We start from the raw sequence: 27,898 nt of genomic DNA, 5'->3' as shown, positions 1-27,898 counted from the left end.
AAAGTCAAGCCTTAACTTCGTAGGGGCTATGGAAGCACCAGGAACTCCGCCGAGATCCACACACCAGTAATCCACAACTGAAACTGAAGCTATAAACTGCACAGCATTGTGGGAGAAGCAACTATAAATAAGGAAGGTTAAATGACCACATTAGCAACACCTGAGGCAAGGGGTGTGGCCTTTACCAGAAACACAGACGCCTATTGATCCACAAGGAATAACCTGCTACATTAAACCATGTGTTGTCACTTCCGTTTTTTTGGGGACCCATTGAAATGAATAGTTCCACATACAGTCCACAAAAAATAACACAGAATGGACACGGAAAGAAAATACGTTTGTGTGTATGAGCCCTTAGAAAAATGGAGCTACTGCTATGTGAAAAACACAGCTATAGTGCCAACCTATTCTGCTGCGCTATCCAGGTTGCTGGCGCCAGTGGCGTATCTATCACGAGGCAAACAAGGCATTTGCCTAGGGCGGCACTTGCCAATGGGGCGACAAAATGCCTTGTTTGCCCCTTGTCCCATCAGTCTTATATGCCGCCGGTATACTCAGAAGATCCAATGGTATATTCTAACCCCCAGGCGTTCCCATGTTGACGGGGACGTTTGCCTGGAGGTTAGAATATGCCATCGGATCTGAGTTTTCACACTCTCAGTGAGAGCGTGAAAACTCTAATCCGGTGGTATATTCTAACCCCCAGGCGTTCCCATGGTGACAGGGACGCTTGCCTGTGGGTTAGAATATACAGGGCCACGCCGCTCACAGGAGAACATTTAAAAACTAATCAGTAACTTTAACTCTTAACTGGATGCCTTACTTTGTCTTAGCTCCGGTAACAGCAGGCAGTGCGGGCGGTGCTCAATCACTGACGTCACGTGCCTGCGCCGCCTAGTGGGATGAGCAGGCGCGTGACGTCAGTGAGTAAGCGCCGCCTGCCTGCACTGCCTGCTGTTACTGGAGCTAAGACATAGTAAGGTATCCAGTTAAGAGATCACCAATTAATAAAATTAAAGTTACTGATTAGTTTCTAAATGTTCTCCTGTGAGCGTCGGGGGGGGGGGGGGGGGGGGTATCTATTGATGGCACTATTTAGGGGAGGGGGCGGCACTATTTAGGGAAGGGGGATCTGTGGATGGCACTGTTTAGGGGGGAGATCTGTGGATGGCACTGTTTAGGGGAGGGGGATCTGTTGATGGCACTATTTAGGGGAGGGGGATCTGTGGATGGCACTGTTTAGGGGAGGGGGATCTGTGGATGGCACTGTTTAGGGGAGGGGGATCTGTGAATGGCACTATTTAGAGGAGGGGGATCTGTGGATAGCACTATATAGGGGAGGGGGATCTGTGGATGGCACTATTTAGGGGAGGGGGATCTGTGGATGGCACTGTTTAGGGAAAGCGGATCTGTGGATGGCACTGTTTAGGGGAGGGAGATCTGTGGATGGCACTGTTTAGGAGAGGGGGATCTGTTGATTGCACTGTTTAGGGGAGGGGGATCTGTGGATGGCACTGTTTAGGGGAGGGGGATCTGTGGATGGCACTGTTTAGGGGAGCGGGATCTGTGGATGGCACTATTTAGGGGAGGGGGATCTGTGGATGGCACTATTTAGGGGAGGGGATCTGTGGATGGCACTGTTTAGGGGAGGGGGATCTGTAGATGGCACTGTTTAGGGGAGGGGGATCTGTTGATTGCACTGTTTAGGGGAGGGGGATCTGTGGATGGCACTGTTTAGGGGAGGGGGATCTGTGGATGGCACTGTTTAGGTGAGGGGGATCTGTGGATGGCACTCTTTAGGGGAGGGGGATCTATGGATGGCACTGATTAGGGGAGGGGATCTGTGGATGGCACTGTTTAGGGTAGGGGGATCGGTGGATGGCACTGTTTAGGGGAGGGGGATCTGTAGATGGCACTGTTTAGGGGAAGGGGATCTGTTGATTGCACTGTTTAGGGGAGGGGGATCTGTGGATGGCACTGTTTAGGGGAGGGGGATCTGTGGATGGCACTGTTTAGGTGAGGGGGATCTGTGGATGGCACTGTTTAGGGGAGGGGGATCTATGGATGGCACTGATTAGGGGAGGGGATCTGTGGATGGCACTGTTTAGGGGAGGGGGATCGGTGGATGGCACTGTTTAGGGGAGGGGGATCTGTGGATGGCACATAGGAAGGGGTGGGGTTTAGACAGAAAGGGGTTTGGCCTTCACAGGAAGTGGTGGGTCAAATTTATATTAGGGGGTGCCCGAGTTTAGTCTCGCCTAGGGCAGCACAAAACCAAGATACACCACTGGCTGGCGCTCCCAATCATTTCATTATCTAATTGTTCTATCTCAAGCACACACCCACTAATCTATCAATATGCTTTTTTAGTATGGGAATAAATCCGAACAAATAAAGGAAGAACATAAAAAACTACAGGGCAACATTGTTCTTGGTTAGGTGCAAACTAAGGATGAGCAAATCGATTCATAACAAAACAAATTCTAAATTAGTTACATATTTTTTACAAAATTCGTCCACAAAACAAATCCGAAGCTTTTCAGCTTTGCTTTAGAAGAATCCAGTAAAACTGTGCAAATCCATTTTTTCAATGCCAAAAGCAGGCATAGGGGGAATAATGAATTTTCCCCAAAGTGTCAGCCTGTAGGGCTAATCGGACAAGTGTTGTACCTACCATGAAGACAGACCATGCAACCTGCCACTGATCTCCTCCTCTTCCTGATATAAATTCACAGCATTTTCCTGCATCATCTAGTAGGAGGAGATAAGTGCAAAGCAATCTTTACATCTGCCAGTGCATTCAATGATAACTATACATTCCTGTGCACTGAGCTCCCTCTAGTGGTGGCTGCAGGCTGAAGGTTTTATAATACATTGTAGCACCTTGCACAATCGTTTATAGAACACTTGCTTTATTAATATAACACATTTTCCTCTTTTCCAAAACAAAAAGTAGGAGTCATGAAACATAGCTTCCCCCCCCCCCCCCCCCCGAAAATTTGGCAGAGATCTCACTGGGGAGGGGGGGGGGGGGGGGTTGTATACAAAGTTTTGCTATGGAGCCCTCTGACACCTGTGTATGCACCTGTTTGATAAGTATATGTCTTCTGACAGGCTCCCTGTAGGGGCTGTCTAGAATTATAAAAACAATCCTTCTATGTTAAAGAAAAAAAAAAGAAAACTCATACTTGTCCATAGGTTGTGTGCGGTATTGCAGATCTAACTTATTAATTCCAGAAGAGTCAAACTGCAATACTAGGCACAACCCATGGATAGGAAGAAAGCAGTCATGTTTTTCTAATCCTGGAAGAAGGCTTTGCTGTGTTCTAAATTGCCGAAGTCATGGGCATGTTTTAGCCGTCTTCATGCTAAGCTCTTTGCATACCTCGGAGTCATAGTTTAATGGACTTCCCAGTTACATTATCAGACGGTACCACATGCTCCATGATAACATTTCTTTAAGTATGCAGATATGCAAAACAGGTTCTTCAGATCCAAACATTTGCCATGTAAAGTCTCCTTAAGAACTACTGACATGAAATGAACATCCTTTAAGAAGCAGGCAAGAGTTCAGAGGGGGTGAGCTGTAAGTGATTACACTGCTGATTGATCTACATTGTCAGGTCTCTGAGGGGGCGATTCATCAATATTGCATGATGTGTTAACATAGTCATTCTAACCATAACTCCCGATGACTTGAAGAGAAGCTGGAATAACAAACTTAGCTTGATGTATCAACGGTGCCCATTATGTATCTTCTGAAGTCACAGATTAAAGCACTAGATGCATCTGAGAAAAGGCGGCCAATTAAAATCAGATTCCCGTTATTTTATTTATAGTGTCAAAAAGACTTGAAAAATATCCCCTTGATGTTCCACTAAAATAATTTTATTCTTTTTACATACAAACAATATTTTATGTATCAAAAACTTAGGAACACTTGATTTGACTCCAGGGATGAACTTATCAAACTCCTTATGCCAGTGGAGTCAAAGTAGCACATTTTGACAGAATCCCTACTTGCACAAAAATGTGCTACTTTTGGGGGTTTGGTGTCACGTATGGGACTTTAAAAAAAACGTGGGTGGCGCAGTGTGATGAGTGGATTTCATGGGGTCGTGCCTGGGTTGGATTTAATATAATTTGTGCTAGAAAACTGGTGTAAATTATACCTGAAATCTATGGCAGCTTCTGTCTAGAGTAGAGTTTACTGCTGGCGCAAGGACAGGGGTGCATCGGTAACTTAAAGTGGCTCAGGAAAAAAACTTAAAGGGGTATTGTCACCATGACAATCATATTTCAAAAGTTAGATAACGCCATAAAATAAATTTCATTAAATACATGTATTAAAAAAATGCATGGTTTCTAAGTTAGAGCTGTTTGATTATACCTTGTTCCACTCTATTGGACACGGTTCGTCTTCCATAGTTACGGCCACCACAGCAGGTCCATAGTGGTGGCTGAGATTGCGCAGTTCTTGTTTCCAACTTTGTGAAGGAAATGGCTGGAATATCATGAACGCGCATGCTGGTCATCTACCTCCTATTCCTGCATTAGTCACAAAGTGCATAAGCTGCGGTTTATCTAAAGAAGATCCTAGCCTACACCTCCTGCATAACACAGTATAGGTAAAGGAAATGGCCGGGGTGTCGTGACCGTGCATGCGCAGAAGCTCACTGGTCGTCCATCTCCATTTGTGAAGCTCCCAGGCTGGCACCTCATTCATAGTGCAGTACAGGATGGCCACAATCTTGCCCTGAAGCCTCCAGGATGTCCATGGACATGTACAGAATATCCATCTGTATTTTATACTCCTCATTGATGACTTTTTTTTGTAGCAGTAAGTCAACAGCACAAGAAATGCCATCAGGTTGTCTTCCTGCAGACACTCTTCAATCGTCTGCCATCAGGTGAGTTGTAAACAGAGGGAGGAGGGAGGTTTACTATCAGTTTACAGCTAATATCATTGCACATAGAATGATGTGTGTCTGCAAGAAGATAACCTTGTGCTGTTGATTTACTGCAACAAAAAAGTGTTGAAGAGGATGTTGAGATCCCGAGAATCCCATTTGGATGGATCTACATGGGATTATGATTATCCCATAGGTTGTTTAGGGCATTTTGGCAGGAATTTTCCCGCCAAAATCAGGGTAAAGTTGGCTAATTTTAGTATAGTTGCCGGGTTAGGGGGCAGATTACAGGGATTGGCTGGTTGGGATGTCCTATGGTGGGATTGTTGCTGAGGCTGGGAAGTTTATGGTACCCAGCAACAGTTAGGGCATTGGTAGATAGATTTGGGGTGGTGTTGAAAATCTGTATAGAATGCGGTAGTAGCCAACATTAGGCAGTCTGCCAAGCCACATCTTTGGTTCAGCTGCCCTCCCCGCCCTCCCTAATGTTTTGTCCTGTCACGGCCGCTTTATTAGAAGGAGGGGTGAAGTTGCTCGTCAATAAGTGGCGAGCGGATGAGTTGATTCAGGTATTTAGGCCGAGCTTATGGCTGGTCTAATTCAGTGGTTGTTATTAATCTTAAATTTATATGGTTATGTTTGAGCTGTTATTTAATAAAGTTGGCCATGGCCTCATTTATCCATCTATAATTGTGTCCATGTGTCTTATTTGAAAGATTAGTAGGTTGAAATTGGGAATATAGGTTGCAATTTAATCTATAATCCCATGAAATATAGATGGAGTTCAGAGAACAGAGATTAGTAGGGAAGCCTAATCTACTTGAAGCAGTTAGAGCCCTGGGATGGCGAATCTGTTGAGGGCATGTTTGTTGGCTATGCTGAAACCCTTCCCACAACCCAGGATATCAGCGGGAAAAGAGACAGAAATAACAAGCGGCATTGAGAGAGTAAACTTACTGACGGCAAAACCCCTTTAAAGGCTATGTATACCTCTGGGGGCAATTTTTTATTATTATTGCGCTAAAAATAATCTTTTTCAGTTGGTCTTTATAAAAAAAAAAGGACCCCTTTTTTCTGTACAGGGCTGAGATGCTCTAGTAGCAGCCTCTGGATTTTTTTTTTCTTTTACATCAGTTGGGGAGCTGATGTGCTCCTTATCTCTGATCTCTGATGTTTTAAACATTCATTATAGCTCAGTTCTTATCTTACTGATAAGAATGTGGCTTAAATAAGTGTTTATGACCTCTTAGTAATTTCGAGATAAGGTTTATTAGATAACAGCACAAAGTGATAGTGAAAGTACCAGCCCCACAGTTAGAAAAACTGTTAACCCTTTGTGACAGAACAACTCAATATTTTTAATAAAGGCCCATTAAATATGATTTGTAGTCAAAAATTAGTAAAATGCAATCATAAATGAAAATTGGCTCCGAAGGTGTACATACACTTTAAAAGTTGTCCCATTTCATAGGAGGATCCAGTTTGACAGAAGATGGGGCAATGCAAGTAGGCAGAGATAACAGAAGTAGGTGGGGCCAGCAGTACCTTAGTGCAGCACAAAATACCGCCCCAGCAGAACCAAATACCACATTGCAGGATTCAACTGTTTCACTGTCCTAAGTGCGATGATACAGCTGAATTCAGGAGGGGCACCTGTGGATGCTGGCCCAGGGCATAAATACCTGATGCTCCTACCACTGATTAATGCTGAGAGCATCTGAAGGCATCAGATCGTTATGTACTCAGCTGGTGGCCATTATGCAGGCTCTGGTGACCCTCTGGGCATTGGCTGGCCAGGAAATTTCCCTGTAGGGTCTATGGCCATTTCCCACACATAAATAACAGACCGCTGAAATCGGGTATTATAGCTGCTAGCTAATGCCATGGTGCCAACCTAAATTATATAAATGGCATATTTCACACTTATCACTGGTATTACTTATTAAGCTGTGGTCGTACTTTATATAAAACATGTATATTTGTCTCTGGAGTTAAACTGTGGAGACATTTAGGGGGAGATTTATCAAAACTGGTGTAAAGTAGAACTGGCTTAGTTGCCCATAGCAACCAATCGGCTTCCACCTTTCATTTTGCAAAGGAGCTCTGAAAAATGAAAGCTAGAATTTGATTGGTTGCTATGGGCAACTAAGCCAGTTCTACTTCACACCAGTTGTGATAAATCTCCTTTACAAAAGGATCTATGTGTTATGTCTACCAGTGAATACACAGATGTAACACGTCAGCCGCCCAGGTCAGACCATCATAGAGAGTGACGGTCCAGGAGTCCCCTGCTGAAAGGATAATATAGATTCTTGTGTAGGGATTCACTGGGGGCTTGTAGATTCTCCTGGTACAGAGGGGTTAATATAGAGAATGAGCATTTATTTCCAGAACCAGATTACAAAATGGCATGAAGACGTAGTAACGATGCCCCGGGCTAGGCACTTAGAAGATGACACTGTGTAACGGTCAATGTCAGATGTGCAAGTACTGAGTGCAGCATTGAAGTTAATACTTAGGGCTCATGCAAATTGTGGAATGGAACAGGCGGTCCATGCTAGAAATGCCTATTCCTGTCTGCAAAGCGGAGAAGAATAGGACATGTTCTATATTTTTTGTGGGCCGCGGAACGGAGCAACACTCTGTGTGCTGTCCGTATCTTTTGTGGCCCCATTGAAGTGAATAGGCCCACATTAGCTTGGCTCGGATTCAGGCCCAAACAACAGTAGTGTGCATGAGCCCTTAGGCACCTACTAATGTATTGTGATTGTCCATATTCCCTCCTTTGCTGGCTGGATTAATGCTTCAGCGCAGATACGAAGTGCCCGGAATCATAGGCGCGCACACGGGGTGTGTCGGGTGTGCCTGGGCACACCCTAATCAAGCCTGCTGGCCGGCGAATACTAATGAAGCACTTTCATTTTGGAAGCGCTCATTAGTACCAGTCCTCGGCTGTCGGCTGTGCGGGGCTGCACACAGCGTGAGGAGCTTCGTGACGTCATGCTGTGCGCGCCAGTTCAGAGCACAGCCGACAGCAGGAGGAAGAGGATCATGGGCGGCGAGGAGCAGCGGCGTACAGGAGCAGAGAGGTAAGTGGCTTTTTATTTTATAAAAAATGAGGCCGCTGGGGGCATAATGGAGGCTAATGTGAGGCATAATGAGGGCTAATGAGGAATATGGGGGATAATGAGGCATATGGAGGGGCTAATGAGGCATATGGAGGGGCTAATGAGGCATATGGGGCTACTGAGGCATAATGGGGGCTAATGAGGCATAATGGGGGCTAATGAGAGGCATAATGGGGCTAATGAGAGGCATAATGGGGACTAATAAGGCATAAGGGCTGATAATGGGGGCTAATGAGGCATAAGGGCTGATAATGGGGGCTATTGAGGCATAAGGACTGATAATGGGGGCTAATGAGGCATAAGGGCTGATGATGGGGCTAATGAGGCATAAAGGCTGATAATGGGGGCTAATCTAATGGCATAAAGGCTATATATATATATATATATATATATATATATATATATATACATATACACACACGCGTGCGCATTGTGTGTGTTTGTGCTTTAGGGTGCACACCCTAATGCAATAGGCTGAGCACGCCTACGGCGGGAATAGGAGCTGCTGCACATGCATGCCTATGCACAGTACCACAGTCACGGCCACCAAAGAGGCAGCTGACTTTTCCTATATATTGCAAGCATGACCACAGCTGCTGGACAGGGTGGTCGTAACCATGGAAACAAGCAGTGTAGATTATGATGAAAAAATGGATCAAGCCAGCAAAGGAGGCAATATGGACAATCACAATACATTAGTAAGCGTACTTTCACACTAGCGTTTTTGTTTTCCGGTATTGAGTTCTATCCTAGCGGCTCAATACTGAAAAAAAAAAAAGATCAGTTTTATCCTAATGCATTCTGAATGAAGAGCATTCCGTTCAGTATGCATCAGGATGCATCAGTTCAGTCCCTCTTAAGTTTTTTTGGCCGGAGAAAATAACACAGCATGCTGCAGTTTTCTCTCCCGCCAAAAATCCTGAACACTTGCCGGAATGCTGGATGCCATAAATGCATTAATGCCGGATCCGGCCCCAAGTGTTCCAGCAAAACGGATCCATTCTTTCCACCCGTGCATGCGCAGACCATTAAATCTGTGAAAAAAATAAATACCGGATCCGTTTTTCCGGATGACAACCGGAAAGACAGATCCGGTATTGCAATGCATTTGTGAGACGGATCTGCATCCGGATCTGTCTCACAAATGCATTCGTTTGCGACGGAACTGCCTGCCGGAATCAGTAGCCTAATTGCCTTGTATTAACTTTCTCTACATGATAAATGCCAGTTGCTGAAGTGAGACAACACCTTTAACCCTTTCTACACTGTAGGTTTTACATTGCTTTTTATTTTTGCACTCCCTCCCTTCCCAGAGCCATAACTTTTAACTTTTTTATTTTTACGTTCACATAGCCGTGTGTGAGGGTTTGTTTTTTTGCAGGACAAGTTGAACGTCAGCATTTAATATTGCATATGATTTACTGGGAAGCAGGAAAAAAATTGGGTGGAATTGGAAAAAAAATGCAATTCCGACACAGTTTTATGTTTTTTTATTTATGATGTTCAATATAAAACTGACCAGTTACTTTCATTCTACAGGTCAGTACAAATCCGGCAGTGCCTTATATGTATAGTTTTTCTTGTTTTAATACTGATAAAATAATTAAAACCTTGGAAAAAATCAGTCTTATGCTTTTGTCGCCATATTCCAACCCCTATAACTTTTGGGTAATTATGTGTATGGAGATTTGTGAGCATTCATTATTTGCAGGGCGATCTGTACTTTTCATTGATACCATTCTGGGGTGTGTATGACATTTGATCACTTTTTATTTAAAAAATTGTGAGAAATGAAGCAACCAAAAACAGCGAATAGGCCATTTTGAATTATTTTTTTCATTTCGCCGTTTGCCGTATGGGAAAGATATTTTTATAGTATGGGTGTTTTCACATGTGGGAATACGAATGATGTGTATGTGGCGAAACCAACCTCGCCACGGTGTTTGGGAGGGGGCTGTTTAAACGCCTCTTGCCTCAGGATTATGGCCCATACTAACTTTTAAACCCCTGAACCTATTCCAGGGAATTTTGGATAGGTTTGTCCCCAAGTTATACTGTTTAAATTGATGTAAGTTATATGTATGGACAATGTAACCTCACAAAGTTGTAACAATTTATAATAAGTGTAACTTGTCTGCTTGGGAGGAATATGCTGGGTGTTTCTATTGTCCCATTGTCCCATTGTGTGTTTAAATGGTGATGTCTGTCCCGTTGTCTCCACATGTGTATTGTCGATCTCCCTTTGTCCTGAGAGATAATTGGATTGCCCTCGGTTGTCTCCGGGACAGAGAGGAGGAAACCATGATGCATTGTGGGGATGTGTTGTATCTGTTCTGTGTCGCAGTCTCCCTTCTTGTCCTCTAGGGGGCTTAAATGATTGGCTGCTGTACTTGCATTGTGTGTGTTGTAAGATATTGATTGGTTGGATTTCAAAACCCGGTGGGCAGTACTATGTTTGTTTTTTATGAATAAAAGAGGCTGTACCTGAAGTACAGTCAGACCACTGCTTGACCCTCAACACAGAGCCTTGTCTCGTTATTGGGGGGATTCCCTGTATGCTGTTAGAGACTGATTGCCAGGAGTGTAAGCTGATTGTATGCTTTTCCTGTTCGTCTGCTAGCAGCTATTCGCGAGGTTCCAGTTTGGAGTGCTATTTTGTATCCAGTTCGGGAGTTTGGTGTTCTGCAGTAGCTGTGCCTGTCTCTCAGAAAGGGGCATATCGCCTAAACTGATTTTAACCCCTTGTCTGCTGAAACGGTTCGTTACAGTGTATTTTTTATTTATTTTTATTTTGGAGAAAGGGAGATGATTAGAATTTTTTTATTTTTAAAAACTTTTTCTTTCTTTTTTTACTTTTTTATAGTTCCCATAGGGAACTATAACAAGCAATTATTAGATTGCTATTCTCATAGACTCCAATGCATTAGCATCATTGCTGGTCGTGGACATGAGCTGTGGATGTCTGCTATATGAAACAGCAGGCACCCTGCGGCTATTAGGCGCCATCTTTACAGACCTGGCCTGTGCCGTACTAGTATGGTGCTGGTTCGGAAGGGGTTAAAGGTGTTTTGCAGGAATTAAATATCAATGAATTTTCCCAAGAATTGACCAGCAGATCAGTGGAGGTCCGACTCCCAGCACAGCGCCATACAATGGCTGTGCTTGGTATTGCAACTCATTCCCATTTACTTGACTGGGATTAAGCTGCAGAAAGGTCATAGAACCAATACACGTGATGTCACAGGCTGAGGAGGAGGCCGCCAAAACCCACCAGAACGATGCAGTCCCTTCAATCAGGGGTTTTGGTAGTCAGACCCAGGGCGACGCAGGGGTTTTACATTAGATTAATTAGAACCCTTTTAAATTAGTTTTATCATATTAAATAAACATAAAAAGTGATGGCTTATTACTAGGAATAATTGGGGTCTGACCTCTGATACCCCTACTAATCTGGAATGAAAGCAGATTTTTATGTGGGGATTATAATCTTTGTAATTAAAGAATAAAACCTGTAAAAAGGTGAAATCCACCACATGTTCACATCACAAGTCAGTAAAAAAAAAAGTCTACATGGATGAAATGTGAGTTTTGCCTCAGATTTGTCCATGGTGTAAAATTCTGCCATACGTGAATCCACCCCAAAGGGGACCTGTCACCTCTTTTGACAAGTAGTAACTACTGGATCTTGTATTCTTATGACTCTGTGTAATGCCATTCCTCTATTATTCCAGTTAGAAGATAATGAATAAAGATACATTTGGGCATTACCTTTTGGGGATGTGTCTCTGCCCATTATCCAATTATTGAAGGGACATACTCCAGCTAGTTACAGACATCGGAGAGACGACAGGTCCTCCTAAGGAGTTACCAGCACCGTTTCATTTTAAGGATTAGTCAGGCTCTCAACAATCCCTATGGTTAACCCCTTACCATAACTTATTAAGATTTACTTACAGTCCTATGTAAAACTACAAAAATAATTGGAATAGGACAATGAATTATGTGACGTGACAAACTCGGCCTGCTATATTTATACGATCAGTCAGGTATGTAGTCTAGGTATCTTGTCTATGATTCTGTATCTTCATTGCTCAAGAAGTAACATCATCGTAGGGCAAACAGGGTGAAACATCTGTTGGTTTGGCTCCAAGTATAGATTTTTTTTTTCAAATTTGATGATTTCCATAGGAATTTCACCATTCCCCCCACAGAGAAATGACCACCCTTAAATCTATTAAATTCTTGGCAGTTGACGTTGATGTAATGCGTTTATAGATGGAGGCAATTTAGACTCTCTCCCCAAACAGATGCTCGGCTCTTTGATGCAGGAGCTAAACAGTTTGTTTTATTACACTATCAGCCATTTCATCCCCTTGTCTACAAATCAGGGTTTTATGTCAGTTGTATCTGAAAGCTATCCCACTCACTAAGGTGCGACCAAATAGTTTCTAGCATGAGACACACAGGGCGGGCTGATATAAAAAGACTAAGTCGTAAGGAGTGTGGACCTCACGTGACGCACATACAGTTGCAAGAAAAAGTATGTGAACCCTTTGGAATGATATGGATTTCTGCACAAATTGGTCATAAAATGTGATCTGATCTTCATCTAAGTCACAACAATAGACAATCACAGTCTGCTTAAACTAATAACACACAAAGAATTAAATGTTACCAGGGGGCGTGGCTAGGCTGCTGAACAAGATGGCCGCCTGAGTGAAGAGCTCCTGCACTTCAGCGACTGCAATCTTGCCTGCCCGTCTTAAATCACACCGCAGAGTTACCTAATGCAACACGCCAGACCTGCAGGGTATGACGAAGTGAGGTCACAGTTATGGGCAATCGAGGGTACTCACTATATTTGAAGAACCCTGGGCAGGCGCGTGGCAGTGAAGGAGAGGTAGACACAGTTCCTCTGGGGCACGCTCTGTAGATAGGGACCAGGCCTGATGGTAGTTGAGGTGCCCTGGATGTTACAGGTATTTTGTGTGCCTGGGGCAAGGTCCCTGTGGTATTCGTGACGCCAGTGCCTTTGGACGGTGGCACGCCGGTTGGTGGTTGGAATGATGAAGGTACACAAGTATGCAGTGAACCAAACGTAAACTTTACTGGACAATCCAACTTTGTACAGCAGGTGTAGTATAGTCTCTGTATTACAGTTCCACAAAAGGGGCTCATTCACAAGTATGGCAGGCAATAGTCATGCAAGTTACACTGAGGGTAAATTCCACAAGCACTCAGCAGCAGGTTGTACTTTTCCTAGAATCACTGTACACTGTCCTTTATAGAACTCCTACTCTGGCTTGATAATTCCCAAGGCCCGGATGCCTAAAAGGGTGGCTTATATCCTTGGTTACTTCCTTCCTCAGGTATTATATTGCTTGCAATGGTTCCTAAGTTCCTCTGCCTATCAGGGGCACTTCGCTTACCCTGGGGCGCCTCCTCCTTTCAGGTGGGTAACTGTAAGCTTCTCCCAGGAGGTTGGATCCTTCAACTGGGGTGTCTCTACTGAGCTGATCCTAGCCTCAGGAGCTTCAGGTGGACGAGGTGACTCCTCTAGTCCCCTGGAATACACTAACACTTCCCTGTCTGGGCCTTCCTATATGTAACTAGGGCTCTCCAGCTCCCTCTAACGTCTGGGAGGCTAAACTACACCCTGACAGGCCTGACACCCAGATAATACAGGGAAAAACATGCACATGACATTTAATGCAATGCAACACATTAACCTGTGCAGTGCCCACCTTTACCTGGTGGGACACTACATACCCCCACGCTATAACGTTGCCCGTCCTCGGCGCAACATGGAGGGTCCGCCCATCTGGAAGCGGCAACCTGAAAGATAACAGAGAACATACATATGCAATATTCACCACATTAACAATGTAACAATTATTAAATGCACTGAAAGGAGTGATGACAAGGGGGCGTCGTTCTCTTCTCTCAGGATAAAACAATGGGAACAGGGGCGCTGACCTGGCACAGCATGTCAATAAACCAGGATAGTCCATATAAGATATAGGTAAACATAAGTCCTTGGAGGCTCAAAGAATAACATGAGTCCGTACCCAGGCTTGCAACGGTTAAACAGGGGTTTCCCGTGAGGGGCTACCTGGTCCCATAACGTAGTCCACGAACCTCACAGGACGATGCCCCCTGGTAGAACGGGTAGACCTCCTTACTGGCAGGGATTCTTCCTGCCTGGCTTCAGGAATGTCAGAGGAGCCCATTGCCTCTGGAGCTTCTTCAGGAGGCTGAGGGCTAACAGGAACAGGAGCAGGAACCAATAGATTCAACCAAGGCGTGAGGGCCCAGTGGAGCGGCTCTTTATCATGGATTAAGTTCTCCACAGCCTGCATGGGGTCCATAGGTGGAGCCGGCAACTCTTCCTCAGTAGGCTCGGGTTCCATCTCCTCCGCCGCTGGTTCTCCTTCTATACAGGGCTTGAGGCGGTTCCTGTGAACAACTTGGGGACCTTTTCCTTCCCTGGAGATCTGGTAAATGTGGGCCGCAGCATTAGGTATGGCAGTGATAAGATAGGGAATCCTTTCCCATTTGCTGTCCAACTTGCTGGTCCGGTGGTTGTTTTTCAACCATACCTTGTCTCCCAGAGCCAGGGGTCCCGCATGGGCAGTCTGGTCAAAGTCTTTCTGCTGCCTTTCTCGGACAATCTCCATCCGTTCCTGGACAATCTCCTTAGCATTAAGAAGACGCCTTTGGTGCTCCACTACCCAGTCAGTCTTGGACAGTGGGTTGATCTCATCCGGCACTTGTACCCCTAGGGAGTGGTCCGCAGGCAATCTCCCTTGTCGGCCGAACATCAGATAGAACGGGGTATAACCGGTGGAACAGTGGATGGTGTTGTTGTAAGTGTACATAAGCTGCAGCAACAAAGTAGGCCAATCTCCCCTCGTCTCAGGGGGTACTGCTCTCAGCATTTCAATGAGAGTCTTATTCATTTTCTCACAGAGTCCGTTACCTTGCGGATGATAGGCGGTGGTCCGGACCTTCTGGCAGTTGTGTAGCAGGCACATCTCATGGAACAGCTGTGACTCAAATGCGGACCCTTGATCGGTGAGGATCCTTTCTGGGCAACCGTAGGGCAGCAGGAAATGCTTCCAGAACGCCTCCGCTGTGGTCTTTGCTGTCAGGTCTTTCACAGGCACTGCTACGACAAACTTAGTGAAGTGATCAATTATAGTCATGGCATATGTATACCCTGAGCGACTCGGCTCTAACTTTACATGATCAATGGCAACAAGTTCTAAAGGAGCCTTACTTACGATGGGATGGAGAGGCGCCCTCTGGTCATGGCGTTCAGTTCGCCCCACAGCACAGGCAGTGCATTCTCGGCACCATTTCTCGATATCTTCTCTCATCCCGATCCAATAGAATCTTCTGCGAATGGTGGCCTCAGTCTTTTGCACACCGAAGTGTCCGGACTGGTTGTGATACATATCCAGCACCAGGCTGGCATCCCGGCGTGGCAGGAGAATTTGATACACTCTATCATAGGACACTGGATCCAGACTCCTCCTGAGCAACAGGCCCTTTTGAAGGAATAGTTGATGGCGATGTCTCCACAGTCTCACTAGCTCTGGGTCTGCACTCTTCCTGCGGATCCTCTCAGGAACTTTTCCACTGGTAAGGAAGTCGAGCAGTTCACCGAGGACTCTACTTTCGGACTGGAGCTTAATCCATCTTTCTTGATCGCCTCTGGACTCAGGACCATCTGATGAGGAAGGATCAGCAGCAGGGGAAACTTCAGTACGTATGTTATCCTGCTGGGTAAATTTGTTATAAAACGCTGGCATCTCCACCTCTTCCCAGGCATCCTTCGGTTCATCTGGGGCTTCTGTAGTGGGGAGTCGTGACAGAGCATCAGCGTTCTCATTGGAGCGGCCTGCCCGGTACTTCACGGTAAAATCATAGTTGGCCAGGCGGGAGGCCCACCTTTGCTCCAGTGCCCCTAATTTGGCTGTATTCAGATGTGCCAGGGGATTATTATCTGTGAAGGCAACAAACGGTGTGGCAGCGAGATAGTCCTTAAACTTTTCGGTCACAGCCCACACTAAGGCAAGAAACTCCAGCTTGAAGGAACTGTAATTCTGGTCGTTCTTTTCAGCTCCCTTCAGGGATCTGCTGGCATAGGCAATCACCCTTTCTTTGTTATCTGTCATGGTCTTACCTTCTGCTGTTCTCCTTCGTTTGACATGTGCTGGCGGCCATCTTGGTTTCTGGGTTTCTTGTAGCCTCCCACCCTGCGGCTTCTCCTTCCCACTGGGAGGAGCTGGATGCCTAGCTCATATACAGTCATGTGAAAAAATTAGGACACCCTTTGAAAGCATGTGGTTTTTTGTAACATTTTTAATAAAAGGTTATTTCATCTCCGTTTCAACAATACAGAGAGATTAAAGTAATCCGACTAAACAAAGAAAACTGAAGAAAAGTCTTTTCAAGATCTTCTGTAAATGTCATTCTACAAAAATGCCTATTCTAACTGAGGAAAAAGATAGGACACCCTTGCCCCTAATAGCGAGTGTTACCTCCTTTGGCTGAAATAACTGCAGTGAGACGGTTCTTGTAGCCATCTACCAGTCTTCGACATCGGTCTGAGGAAATTTTACCCCACTCCTCAATGCAGAACTTTTTCAGCTGTGAGATGTTTGAGGGGTTTCTTGCACGTACAGCCCTTTTCAAGTCACCCCACAGCATCTCAATGGGATTCAAATCTGGACTTTGACTTGGCCATTCCAGGACTCTCCATTTCTTCTTTTTCAGCCAATCTTTGGTTGATTTACTAGTATGTTTTGGGTCATTGTCATGTTGCATGGTCCAGTTCCGCTTCAGCTTTAATTTTCTAACTGATGGTCTCACATGTTCTTCAAGCACCTTCTGATACACAGTAGAATTCATCGTGGATTCTATGATGGTGAGCTGACCAGGTCCTGCTGCAGCAAAGCAGCCCCAAACCATGACACTTCCACCTCCATGCTTCACAGTTGGTATGAGGTTCTTTTCTTGGAATGCTGTGTTTGGTTTACGCCAAACATGTCCTCTGCTGTTGTGTCCAAATAATTCCATTTTGGACTCATCTGTCCAAAGAACATTATTCCAGAAGTCCTGGTCTTTGTCAACTTTATCTCTGGCAAATGTCAGTCTGGCCTCGATGTTTCTCTTGGAAAGCAAAGGTTTCCTCCTTGCACACCTCCCATGCAAGTTAAACTTGTACAGTCTCTTTCTGATTGTAGAGGCATGTACTTCTACATCAACAGTAGCCAGAGCCTGCTGTAGTTCTCGAGATGACACTTTAGGGTTTTTGGAGACCTCTTTTAGCATCTTGCGGTCTGCTCTTGGGGTGAACTTGCTGGGGCGACCAGTCCTGGGCATGTTGGCAGTTGTTTTGAAAGCCCTCCACTTGTAGACTATCTTCCGGACAGTGGAATGGCTGATTTCAAAATCTTTTGAGATCTTTTTAAATCCCTTCCCAGACTCATAGGCTGCTACAATCTTTTTTCTGAAGTCCTCTGACAGCTCTTTTGCTCTCACCATGGTGCTCACTCTCACTTCAACAGTCAGGAGCACACCAAACTAAATGTCTGAGGTTTAAATAGGGCAAGCCTCATTCAACATGCAGAGTAACGATCTACTAATTATGTGCACCTGGTGTGATATACCTGTGTGAGATCTGAGCCAATTTAAGAGGGAATACATGTGAGGGTGTCCTATCTTTTTCCTCAGTTAGAATAGGCATTTTTGTAGAATGACATTTACAGAAGATCTTGAAAAGACTTTTCTTCAGTTTTCTTTGTTTAGTTGGATTACTTTAATCTCTCTGTATTGTTGAAACGGAGATGAAATAACCTTTTATTAAAAATGTTACAAAAAACCACATGCTTTCAAAGGGTGTCCTAATTTTTTCACATGACTGTATATAGGAGGTCAGTGGCTTCAGTTCCTTGCTTGGTCCTCCTGTGTGCACATGCTTCTAAGACTGCTGCTGCTTCTGGTTCCTGATCCTGGCCTCGTCTGACTACCCCGCTGGTTCCTGATCCTGGCTTCGTCTGACTACCCTTCTGGTTCCTGATCCAGGCTTCGTCTGACTACCCTTCTGGCTCTTGACCTCTGGCTTCGCAAGACCCTGCTCTGGTTTAGCCATCCGTTTGGACTTTTGCTTACAGCTTGATTTGCAATAAAGCCTTCTTATTTCCACGTATCTCTTGTTGTACGTCTGGTTCATGGTTCCTTGACATTAGGACCAAGCCATGAATTCTGACGGTACAGGGCCATCCTCGCTACCTACGCTGGTTGCCAGACTTGATCAGCAGGATCACCTGTTGGGTCGGTTCGCTGTGGCGTTGCAAACCCTGCTTGAACGCACGGCTCATTTCGCTTCCGTTGCCGATGGGTCGGTTGTCGCTCCTGGGCCCGCTCCTACTGCCGCTCCGGTTGTTGCGCCAGAGTCTACCCCGACACCTGTTGCTGCGCCTGCGGTGTCTCGGGGTATGACCGGTTCTGCCCCCCTTCCACAGCGCTTTGGGGGAGAGCCAACTCAGTGCCGAGGTTTCCTTAACCAGGTGGGCATTTATTTCGAGTTGCTGCCACATGCCTTTCCTACTGAGAGATCAAAGGTGGGCTTCTTGATCTCGCTGCTCTCGGACAAGGCCTTGGCCTGGGCCAGCCCTTTATGGGAGAACAACAATCCGGTGGTTGCCGAGTTTTCCGGTTTTGTTGCTTCTCTTCGGAAGGTATTCGATGTGCCGGCTCGTGCTGCCTCTGCTGCGAAGCTCCTTATGTCCATCAGACAGGGTTCACGATCCGTAGCTGAATACGCCATTGAGTTTCGTACCCTGGCAGCAGAGGTGGGCTGGAATAATGAGGCTCTGGTCGCTGCTTTCTCTCATGGTCTCTCGGATGCCTTGAAGGATGAGGTTGCAGCTAAGGACCTACCAGTGGAGCTCGAGTCTCTTATTTCTTTCCTGATTTTGATTGACACCAGACTCAGGGAGAGACCTTCCTTTAAGGAGAGCCTGCGGAGGTCTTCTAACAGATTGGCGCCTACGTTTGCTGTCCCACCCGTGCCTCCCTCTCCTCCCACGCCTCCTGGGGATGACTTGTCTGGGGGTGAACCCATGCAGCTGGGGTTTGCTCGCCTGTCCGAGGGGGAGAGGGTACTCCGGAGACGCGAGGGCCGATGCATGTACTGTGGTCTCGGTGGGCATTTTCGGTTGGCATGTCCGAACCGTCCGGGAAACGCTCGCACCTGAGATCCTGTCGGGGGCAGATCTTGGGTGGAGTCTCCTCGTCCCCGGTTTCCCGTGTTGACAAACCACTGATCACTGTTGTCCTCTCCTGGGTCGGGGGCTCGGTGACGACCCAGGCGTTGGTGGACTCTGGTGCTGGTGGTTTGTTCATTGATAGTGTGTTCGCTGCCGCCAATTCCATTCCTCTGCAGCCTCGAGGTTCCCCACTGGCTCTTGAGGCGATAGACGGCAGACCCCTTCTGCCGCCACACGGGACTCATGAGACCCTTCCAGTGGGGATAGCCATTGGTGCCGTTAACAGAGAGTCGGTCTGTCTCCAGGTTATTTCGTCTCCACACTACTCGGTGGTCTTGGGGTACCCCTGGCTCCAGAAGCATAATCCGACTTTCGATTGGAGATCGGCCGAGATCCTCTCGTGGTCACCGCAGTGTGGGGCTAGTTGCATCCATGGGCCTGTCAAGTTGCTGTGTACTTCCTCGGACTCTCTGTTGCCTCCTGAATACGAAGAGTACAGGGATGTATTCGATAAGGTGCGCGCGGTTGCCCTACCTCCGCACCGCCCATACGATTGTGCCATAGAGTTACAATCTGGTGCCGTTCCTCCTCGTGGCAAGGTCTATCCACTGTCGGTAGCGGAGAATGAGGCCATGGAGGAGTACGTGAGGGAGGCGCTTTCACGCGGACACATCCGCAAATCCTCGTCCCCGGCAGGGGCTGGATTTTTCTTTGTGAAAAAGAAGGGCGGTGAGTTGAGGCCTTGCATCGATTACAGGGGTCTCAATCGCATCACGATCAAGAACGCTTACCCGACACCCTTGATTTCCGAGCTGTTCGATCGCCCTTAAAGGGGCCACGGTCTTTACCAAACTCGACCTGAGGGCGGCATATAACCTGGTAAGGATCAAGGCGGGCGATGAGTGGAAGACCGCGTTTAACACCAGGACCGGTCATTATGAATCCTTGGTTATGCCCTTTGGGTTGTGCAATGCGCCCGCAGTCTTCCAGGAATTCATCAACGATGTTTTCCGTGACCTGTTGCAGCAGTGTGTGGTGGTCTATTTGGATGACATCTTGGTATATTCTGAATCCATGGAGGCCCACATTATGGATGTCAGACGAGTGTTGCAACGGTTACGAGAGAACAGGCTGTTCGGTAAGCTTGAGAAATGCGAATTTCACCGATCCCAGGTAACCTTCTTAGGTTACATCATTTCCGCTGAGGGGTTCTCCATGGATCCTGACAAGGTTTCGGCTGTCTTACAGTGGCCCCAGCCCAGTGGTCTTCGTGCCCTGCAGCGCTTTTTGGGCTTCGCCAATTATTATCGGAAGTTCATCAGGGACTTTTCCATGCTAGCCAAGCCTCTCACGGATCTGACCAGGAAGGGCAGTAATTTCCAGGTCTGGCCGCTCGAGGCCATCCGAGCTTTTGAGGCTCTAAAGTCCGCCTTTGTGTCGGCTCCGATTCTGTCGCATCCCAACCCTGGGTTGCCCTTTGTCCTCGAGGTGGACGCGTCTGAGACGGGAGTAGGCGCCCTTCTGTCTCAGCGTAGAACACCAGAGGGTCCTCTGCTTCCTTGTGGGTTTTACTCCCGGAAACTGTCTTCCGCGGAGTGCAACTATCAGATTGGTGACAGGGAGTAATTGGCCATCGTGCAGGCCCTTAAAGAATGGAGGCACTTGCTCGAGGGTTCGGTGGTTCCGGTTCTCATCCTGACGGACCACAAGAATCTGACCTACCTTTCTGAGGCCAAGAGATTGACACCACGTCAGGCCAGATGGGCTCTGTTCTTGTCACGTTTTAATTACGTGGTCTCCTACCTACCCGGTTCCAAGAACATCAGAGCGGATGCCTTATCACGGCAGTACTCCGAGCTGTCCGGGGAGGAGTCGATTCCGACTTCGGTCATACCTCCGAATCAGATCCTGGCCGCCATTCGCACCAGCCTGACCTCTCCCCTGGGTGAGAAGATTTTGGCGGCTCAATCTGGTGCTCCCTCTGGGAGACCCAACGGCAGATGTTTTGTGCCTGAGGAGTTGCGCACTCGGTTGTTGCGAACCTACCATAACTCCAAGGCCGCGGGGCATCCTGGAAAGAATCAGCTGTCCTGGGCTGTTTCACGTCTGTTCTGGTGGCCTTCTCTACGTTCCGACATCGCCGCATATGTAGCGGCATGCTCCGTTTGTGCCCAGAGTAAGTCCCCTCGGCACCTTCCGTTGGGCCTTTTGCAACCCATAGCCACCGGGGAGCGCCCATGGTCACACCTGGGGATGGATTTCATTGTGGACCTCCCTGCATCCCGAGGCCATACGGTCATTCTCATGATTGTGGATCGGTTTTCCAAAATGTGCCACTGTGTTCCTCTCAAGAAGTTACCCTCTGCACAAGAGTTGGCCACGATTTTCGCCAGGGAGGTCTTCGCAGCGCCAGAGACTCCAGGCTGATCGCAGACGAGCGCCCGCTCCTTCCTACCAGGTCGGAGACCGTGTATGGTTGTCCACCCGCAACCTCAACCTTCGAGTGCCCACTCCCAAGCTGGCGCCTCGCTTTGTTGGTCCCTTCCGAGTGCTTCGCAGGGTAAACCCGGTAGCCTATGCCCTTGCGCTTCCTCCTGGCATGCGGATCTCCAACGTGTTTCATGTCTCCCTGTTGAAGCCATTGGTGTGTAATCGTTTCACTTCCTCGGTTCCTTGGCCTCGTCCGGTCCAAGTGGGCAATCGTGAGGAGTATGAGGTGAGCAATATCCTGGACTCACGCCTGGTCCGCGGTCGGGTGCAGTTTTTGGTCCATTGGCGTGGTTATGGTCCAGAGGAGCGTTCCTGGGTTCCCTCCGCAGATGTCCATGCTCCTGCCTTGCTCCGAGCCTTCCACGCACGCTTCCCTCAGAAACCGTTCCTTACTCCGCGGAGGAGGGGCCCTTGAGGGGGAGGTACTGTCATGGTCTTACCTTCTTGCTGTTCTCCTTCGTTTGACATGTGCTGGCGGCCATCTTGGTTTCTGGGTTTCTTGTAGCCTCCCACCCTGCGGCTTCTCCTTCCCACTGGGAGGAGCTGGATGCCTAGCTCATATATATAGGAGGTCAGTGGCTTCAGTTCCTTGCTTGGTCCTCCTGTGTGCACATGCTTCTAAGACTGCTGCTGCTTCTGGTTCCTGATCCTGGCCTCGTCTGACTACCCTGCTGGTTCCTGATCCTGGCTTCGTCTGACTACCCTTCTGGTTCCTGATCCTGGCTTCGTTTGACTACCCTTCTGGCTCCTGACCTCTGGCTTCGCAAGACCCTGCTCCGGTTTAGCCATCCGTTTGGACTTTTGCTTACAGCTTTATTTGCAATAAAGCCTTCTTATTTCCACGTATCTCTTGTTGTACGTCTGGTTCATGGTTCCTTGACATTATCTTGCACTTGAGCCAACACGGCCCCCAGGCCTCTTTTACTGGCGTCTGTGTAGAGGTGGAATGGCTTCTGATAGTCTGGGTAACCCAGAACAGGGGGTTCAGTCAACTTCTGCTTTAGGAGTTGGAAGGCAATTTCCCGCTCTTCATTCCATTCAACAGGAATAGGAGTCTTTGGGCTCTTCTTTGGATGCCCCCTCAAGAGTTCCTGGATGCGATCCGCGATTTGTGCGAAATGCGGGATGAATCGCCTATAGTACCCTGCAAAACTGAGAAAGCTTCTCACCTCTTTCACGGTCGTAGGAGTAGGCCAGTTACGGACAGCCGCAAGTTTGTCAGGGTCAGGCTGTACTCCTTCGGCACTGACAATGTGCCCGAGATATCTGACGGCTGGTTTCAGCAGGTGGCACTTGGATGGCTTGATTTTGAGGCCATATTTAGAAAGAACTTGAAACACCTCACCCAGGTGCTTTAGATGGTCCTCATACGTCTTGGAGTATATAATGACGTCATCCAGGTATAATAACACCGTCTCAAAATTCCTATGGCCTAAACAACGTCCCATCAGCCTCTGGAACGTCCCTGGAGCATTACACAGTCCAAACGGCATATAATTAAATTCAAACAGGCCCATAGGTGTAGTAAAAGCAGTCTTTTCTCGATCTTCTGGGGCCATGGGTACCTGCCAGTACCCGCTGGTTAAGTCCAAGGTGGAGAAATAGGCTGATGACCCCAGGGCAGTCAAGGACTCCTCGATGCGTGGCAATGGATATGCATCCTTATGGGTGATTTGATTAATTTTCCTGTAATCCACGCAGAACCTTATGCCGCCATCTTTTTTTCGAACAAGTACTAGGGGCGCAGCCCAGGGACTATGGCTGTCCCGGATTATGTTAGAGTCTTTCATCTCTTGTATCATCTCTTTCACAGACTGATAGGTAGTAGGTGGTATGGGTCTGTGCCTCTCCTTAATAGGAGGGTGAGAGTCAGTGGGTATGGTATGTTTGATCACACTGACCTCTCCATAGTCTGTAGAGTGTTTGCTGAAAGCCTGGTGGTGCTCCTTCACCAGCTTCAGGACCCCCTCTATTTGCTCCTTTGGGGTGGATTCGTTCCCCACATGTAGTTCTTCCCACCAGGATGCCGTAGGGGTGCTGCTGTTCTGCGCGGTCTGGAACGCCTCTGCTGCAGGCAGACGGATCACATCCTGGAAAGACACCTGTAAAAGCTGAGCAACGGGGCAATGTTTAAAGAGGGTAACGGGATGATCACCAAAGTTGATTAAACGAACAGGCACTTTACCTTGGGACACGGTCACCATGCTCTTGGCTGTCTGTACGAAAGGATGATCCTTAATAGGAATAGGTTCCACTAGGGCTTGATAGTCCTGGCCCTGGATCCCTAATACAGCACGGCACCACAGGATGATCTGGGAATTTGGAGGCAAAACCACCGGCCGGTTATCCCGGATCCGGACAGTGCAAATTTCCCCTTTTTTGTTGGCGAACCTTTGTTGAGCGCACAGCACGCTAATAGTTTTCTGAATAACTCTTCTGGAAGCAGGTGAGGCGGATGATATGGTTTGGTTCAATGCTTCAAGCACTTCGGAGTAACAATTTTTAAGAACATTAGTCCCTAAGATCACGGGGTGTCCTCCTTTACCTCCGGCTTGTACCACAATCACGCCTTGCTGTGGCAGGGTGGCTTCTCCCACCTGAAGAGTAGGTTCCCAATACCCATGCACTTTCACTGGCTTACCGTTGCTAGCGATAATATCTAGCCAGGACTCTGGTGGCTGGGTGAGGAGACTTGGATCCCAGAACTTATCAAAGGCAGGCCGTTGAATGGTGGTGACCTGGGACCCGGTGTCCAACAGGGCTTCAAAGGGTATCCCGTTGATACATATATTAATTTTCGGACGGGACCCGACATACTTAGGCATCCAGTTTGGATCCTTTGGACCTTCTGTTCTACCTCCCGAGGGGCGGTCCTCTGCCTCAGGGGTTAGTCGTTTAACTGCCAGCACATGGATTCGGTATGTCCATATTTCTTGCAATGCTGGCAGACAGGCTGTTTTCTACTTCTGGGCCGGTACTTCAGTCGCCCATCAGGCTCTTTTGGATACACATCTCCATATGCAGGTGGGAGCCTGGGAGGAAGAGGATCCTTATCTTCTAGTAACAATGGTCTCTCCCACTCCTCTATCTTCTTACACACCTTCTCTAGACTCAGAGTAAGATAGTTCACTTGCTCCATTAAGGCTGCCACTACATCCGTGACTGGAGCTTGGGTGGCTTGACTGGCTCCTGCGGACCCCACATTAATAGTCTTTGGCTGACAAGCCTGGGGTTCAGGGAAGGTTGCTGGCCCTGGAGCAGGGTTCTGGCCCAGTATGCTGATGGCCAACTCCTTAAAATCCAAGAATGTACAGTGAGGATGTTGAGCTGACAACATCCGCAGCTGGCCCTTTAAATGTTCAGTACTTATGCCTGCAATGAATTGCTCTCTAAGAGTCCGGTCCTGGTCCTCAGCTTCTTTAGGATCCACTTGGACTACAGCTCTCAGCGTCTCCTGTAAGGACAGGGCAAAATCACGGAGCGACTCTCCAGGCTGCTGTTTTCTGCTGAAGAAACGCATTTTAACTTCTGACACCGTTCTGGCTTCAAACGTGGTGCCCAAACGTTCAAAGATCTGTTCCAGGCTATTTTTCTCAGAACGGGGCCATGACATTACTTCCCTGCGGGCGGCCCCTTCTAATTGAGCTAAGAGGATCTCCATTTGCTGCTCAGCATTGATGGGATAAAGCCGGAACAGAGCCAGTATTTGTTCCTTAAAGTCTTTTAACTTGTGGGCTTCCCCTGAATAACGTGGGAACCAGGGGGCCCCGAAATAGTACGGCATGGTTAGCGGCATCAGGCTTGGTGGTGCCGCGGCGGCAGGGGCCCCAGAGTCGGCTGCGGGTACTTCAGCAGGCGCGACTGGGGCTGCCTGTGCGATTTCCTCAACCGCGGACATGGCGTTGCTAGGTGGGTATGGCCCTTTAAATGTAGTGGAGCGGACCGGAGCGGCTATGGCAGTAACTTAAACTCTTTTTTTTTTAGACAAGTCTTTCACGACTAGCGGGGATCCCTCCGGCTTGGCAGGGGTCGGGAAGCTTCCGGACAGGTAAGCGGAGAAGCCGGTAAAAGTTTTTAAAGTCAGTACTCACTCCGGTGGTGCTCGCTCCAGGTCTCGCGAGATGCGCAGCTACGGGTGTCGGACGTCTTGCGTACCGCGTCAGCAGGTAGGCGCGGCCTCTCGTAGCTCCGGGACTCCGGTGGGCGGGGTTCTTCTTCCTGGTTGGCTGGGCGATGGCTCCGCTTGATTCTTTTCGCGCCAAAGTCCTCTTTTTCGCGCCAAACAGCTCCACGAGGCGCACTTGTAATCCGATCAGGTTAAATGAGCAATATGGCTGTCTATTCACTGACAGCAAGCGGTGACTCAAATCGGCAGAAAATAGTCCATACAATGCAATCTTCACACCGCAATTATTACAGTTCACTTTGGCCCAGCAATTTGCAATAAAATAATTAGGGCTTGTCACTTTAAGATAATTTTCAGCACACAGTTTTTATATCCGCTATGGCGCAGGAATATTCGGATCCTGTTCGTGACGCCAATTTATGCAACACGCCAGACCTGCAGGGTATGACGAAGTGAGGTCACAGTTATGGGCAATCGAGGGTACTCACTATATTTGAAGAACCCTGGGCAGGCGCGTGGCAGTGAAGGAGAGGTAGACACAGTTCCTCTGGGGCACGCTCTGTAGATAGGGACCAGGCCTGATGGTAGTTGAGGTGCCCTGGATGTTACAGGTATTTTGTGTGCCTGGGGCAAGGTCCCTGTGGTATTCGTGACGCCAGTGCCTTTGGACGGTGGCACGCCGGTTGGTGGTTGGAATGATGAAGGTACACAAGTATGCAGTGAACCAAACGTAAACTTTACTGGACAATCCAACTTTGTACAGCAGGTGTAGTATAGTCTCTGTATTACAGTTCCACAAAAGGGGCTCATTCACAAGTATGGCAGGCAATAGTCATGCAAGTTACACTGAGGGTAAATTCCACAAGCACTCAGCAGCAGGTTGTACTTTTCCTAGAATCACTGTACACTGTCCTTTATAGAACTCCTACTCTGGCTTGATAATTCCCAAGGCCCGGATGCCTAAAAGGGTGGCTTATATCCTTGGTTACTTCCTTCCTCAGGTATTATATTGCTTGCAATGGTTCCTAAGTTCCTCTGCCTATCAGGGGCACTTCGCTTACCCTGGGGCGCCTCCTCCTTTCAGGTGGGTAACTGTAAGCTTCTCCCAGGAGGTTGGATCCTTCAACTGGGGTGTCTCTACTGAGCTGATCCAAGCCTCAGGAGCTTCAGGTGGACGAGGTGACTCCTCTAGTCCCCTGGAATACACTAACACTTCCCTGTCTGGGCCTTCCTATATGTAACTAGGGCTCTCCAGCTCCCTCTAACGTCTGGGAGGCTAAACTACACCCTGACAGGCCTGACACCCAGATAATACAGGGAAAAACATGCACATGACATTTAATGCAATGCAACACATTAACCTGTGCAGTGCCCACCTTTACCTGGTGGGACACTACACTAACTGCTCCCACAGATGCACAACTCCCCCGCCGACATCATGGGGAAAACAAAAAAGCATTTACAGAAGCTGCAGGATGGCAACCTGGAGAGCTATTTTGACTGAGGAAGATTTAAAGATGGCGCCGATGAAACAGACAAAGTAGCGCTGGGATCACCTATCAGTGCAATGTTTCCGGCGCATACTGCTCGGTCTCCCTCCCCACCGGACATCTCTGACAGCACTAACCTGCTGCATAAATCGCCTCCTTTCTTCCCACCGGCACCAGAGGAGGCCAGAGCTTCAGGACAAGCTCAGCATGGGATCCAAAATGGCGCCCGTCCTCCAGCTCAGCGGGACCAGCTGCCTAGATTCCCTCACCCACAGCTGACTGCAGTACACTCCGGAAGCAAAACGCAGCTGAGTGAGTACACTGTACACAATTGTGTCACCCCAGATCCCTTCCAACTGCTCCCCACTTCTGATAAACCAGTCACTGAGGACTCCCTTAAAAATATGCTGCTAGCCCTGAAATCCTCCCTGCAGACAGATATTGCGGGGTTGATTAACCCTCTCTCTGCTAGGCT

The sequence above is a fragment of the Bufo gargarizans genome, chromosome 1 (assembly GCF_014858855.1).
Source record: "Bufo gargarizans isolate SCDJY-AF-19 chromosome 1, ASM1485885v1, whole genome shotgun sequence".
NCBI lineage: Eukaryota > Metazoa > Chordata > Amphibia > Anura > Bufonidae > Bufo > Bufo gargarizans.
The sequence above is the reverse complement of the archived record's forward strand: the minus strand, read 5'-3'. Positions refer to the sequence as shown.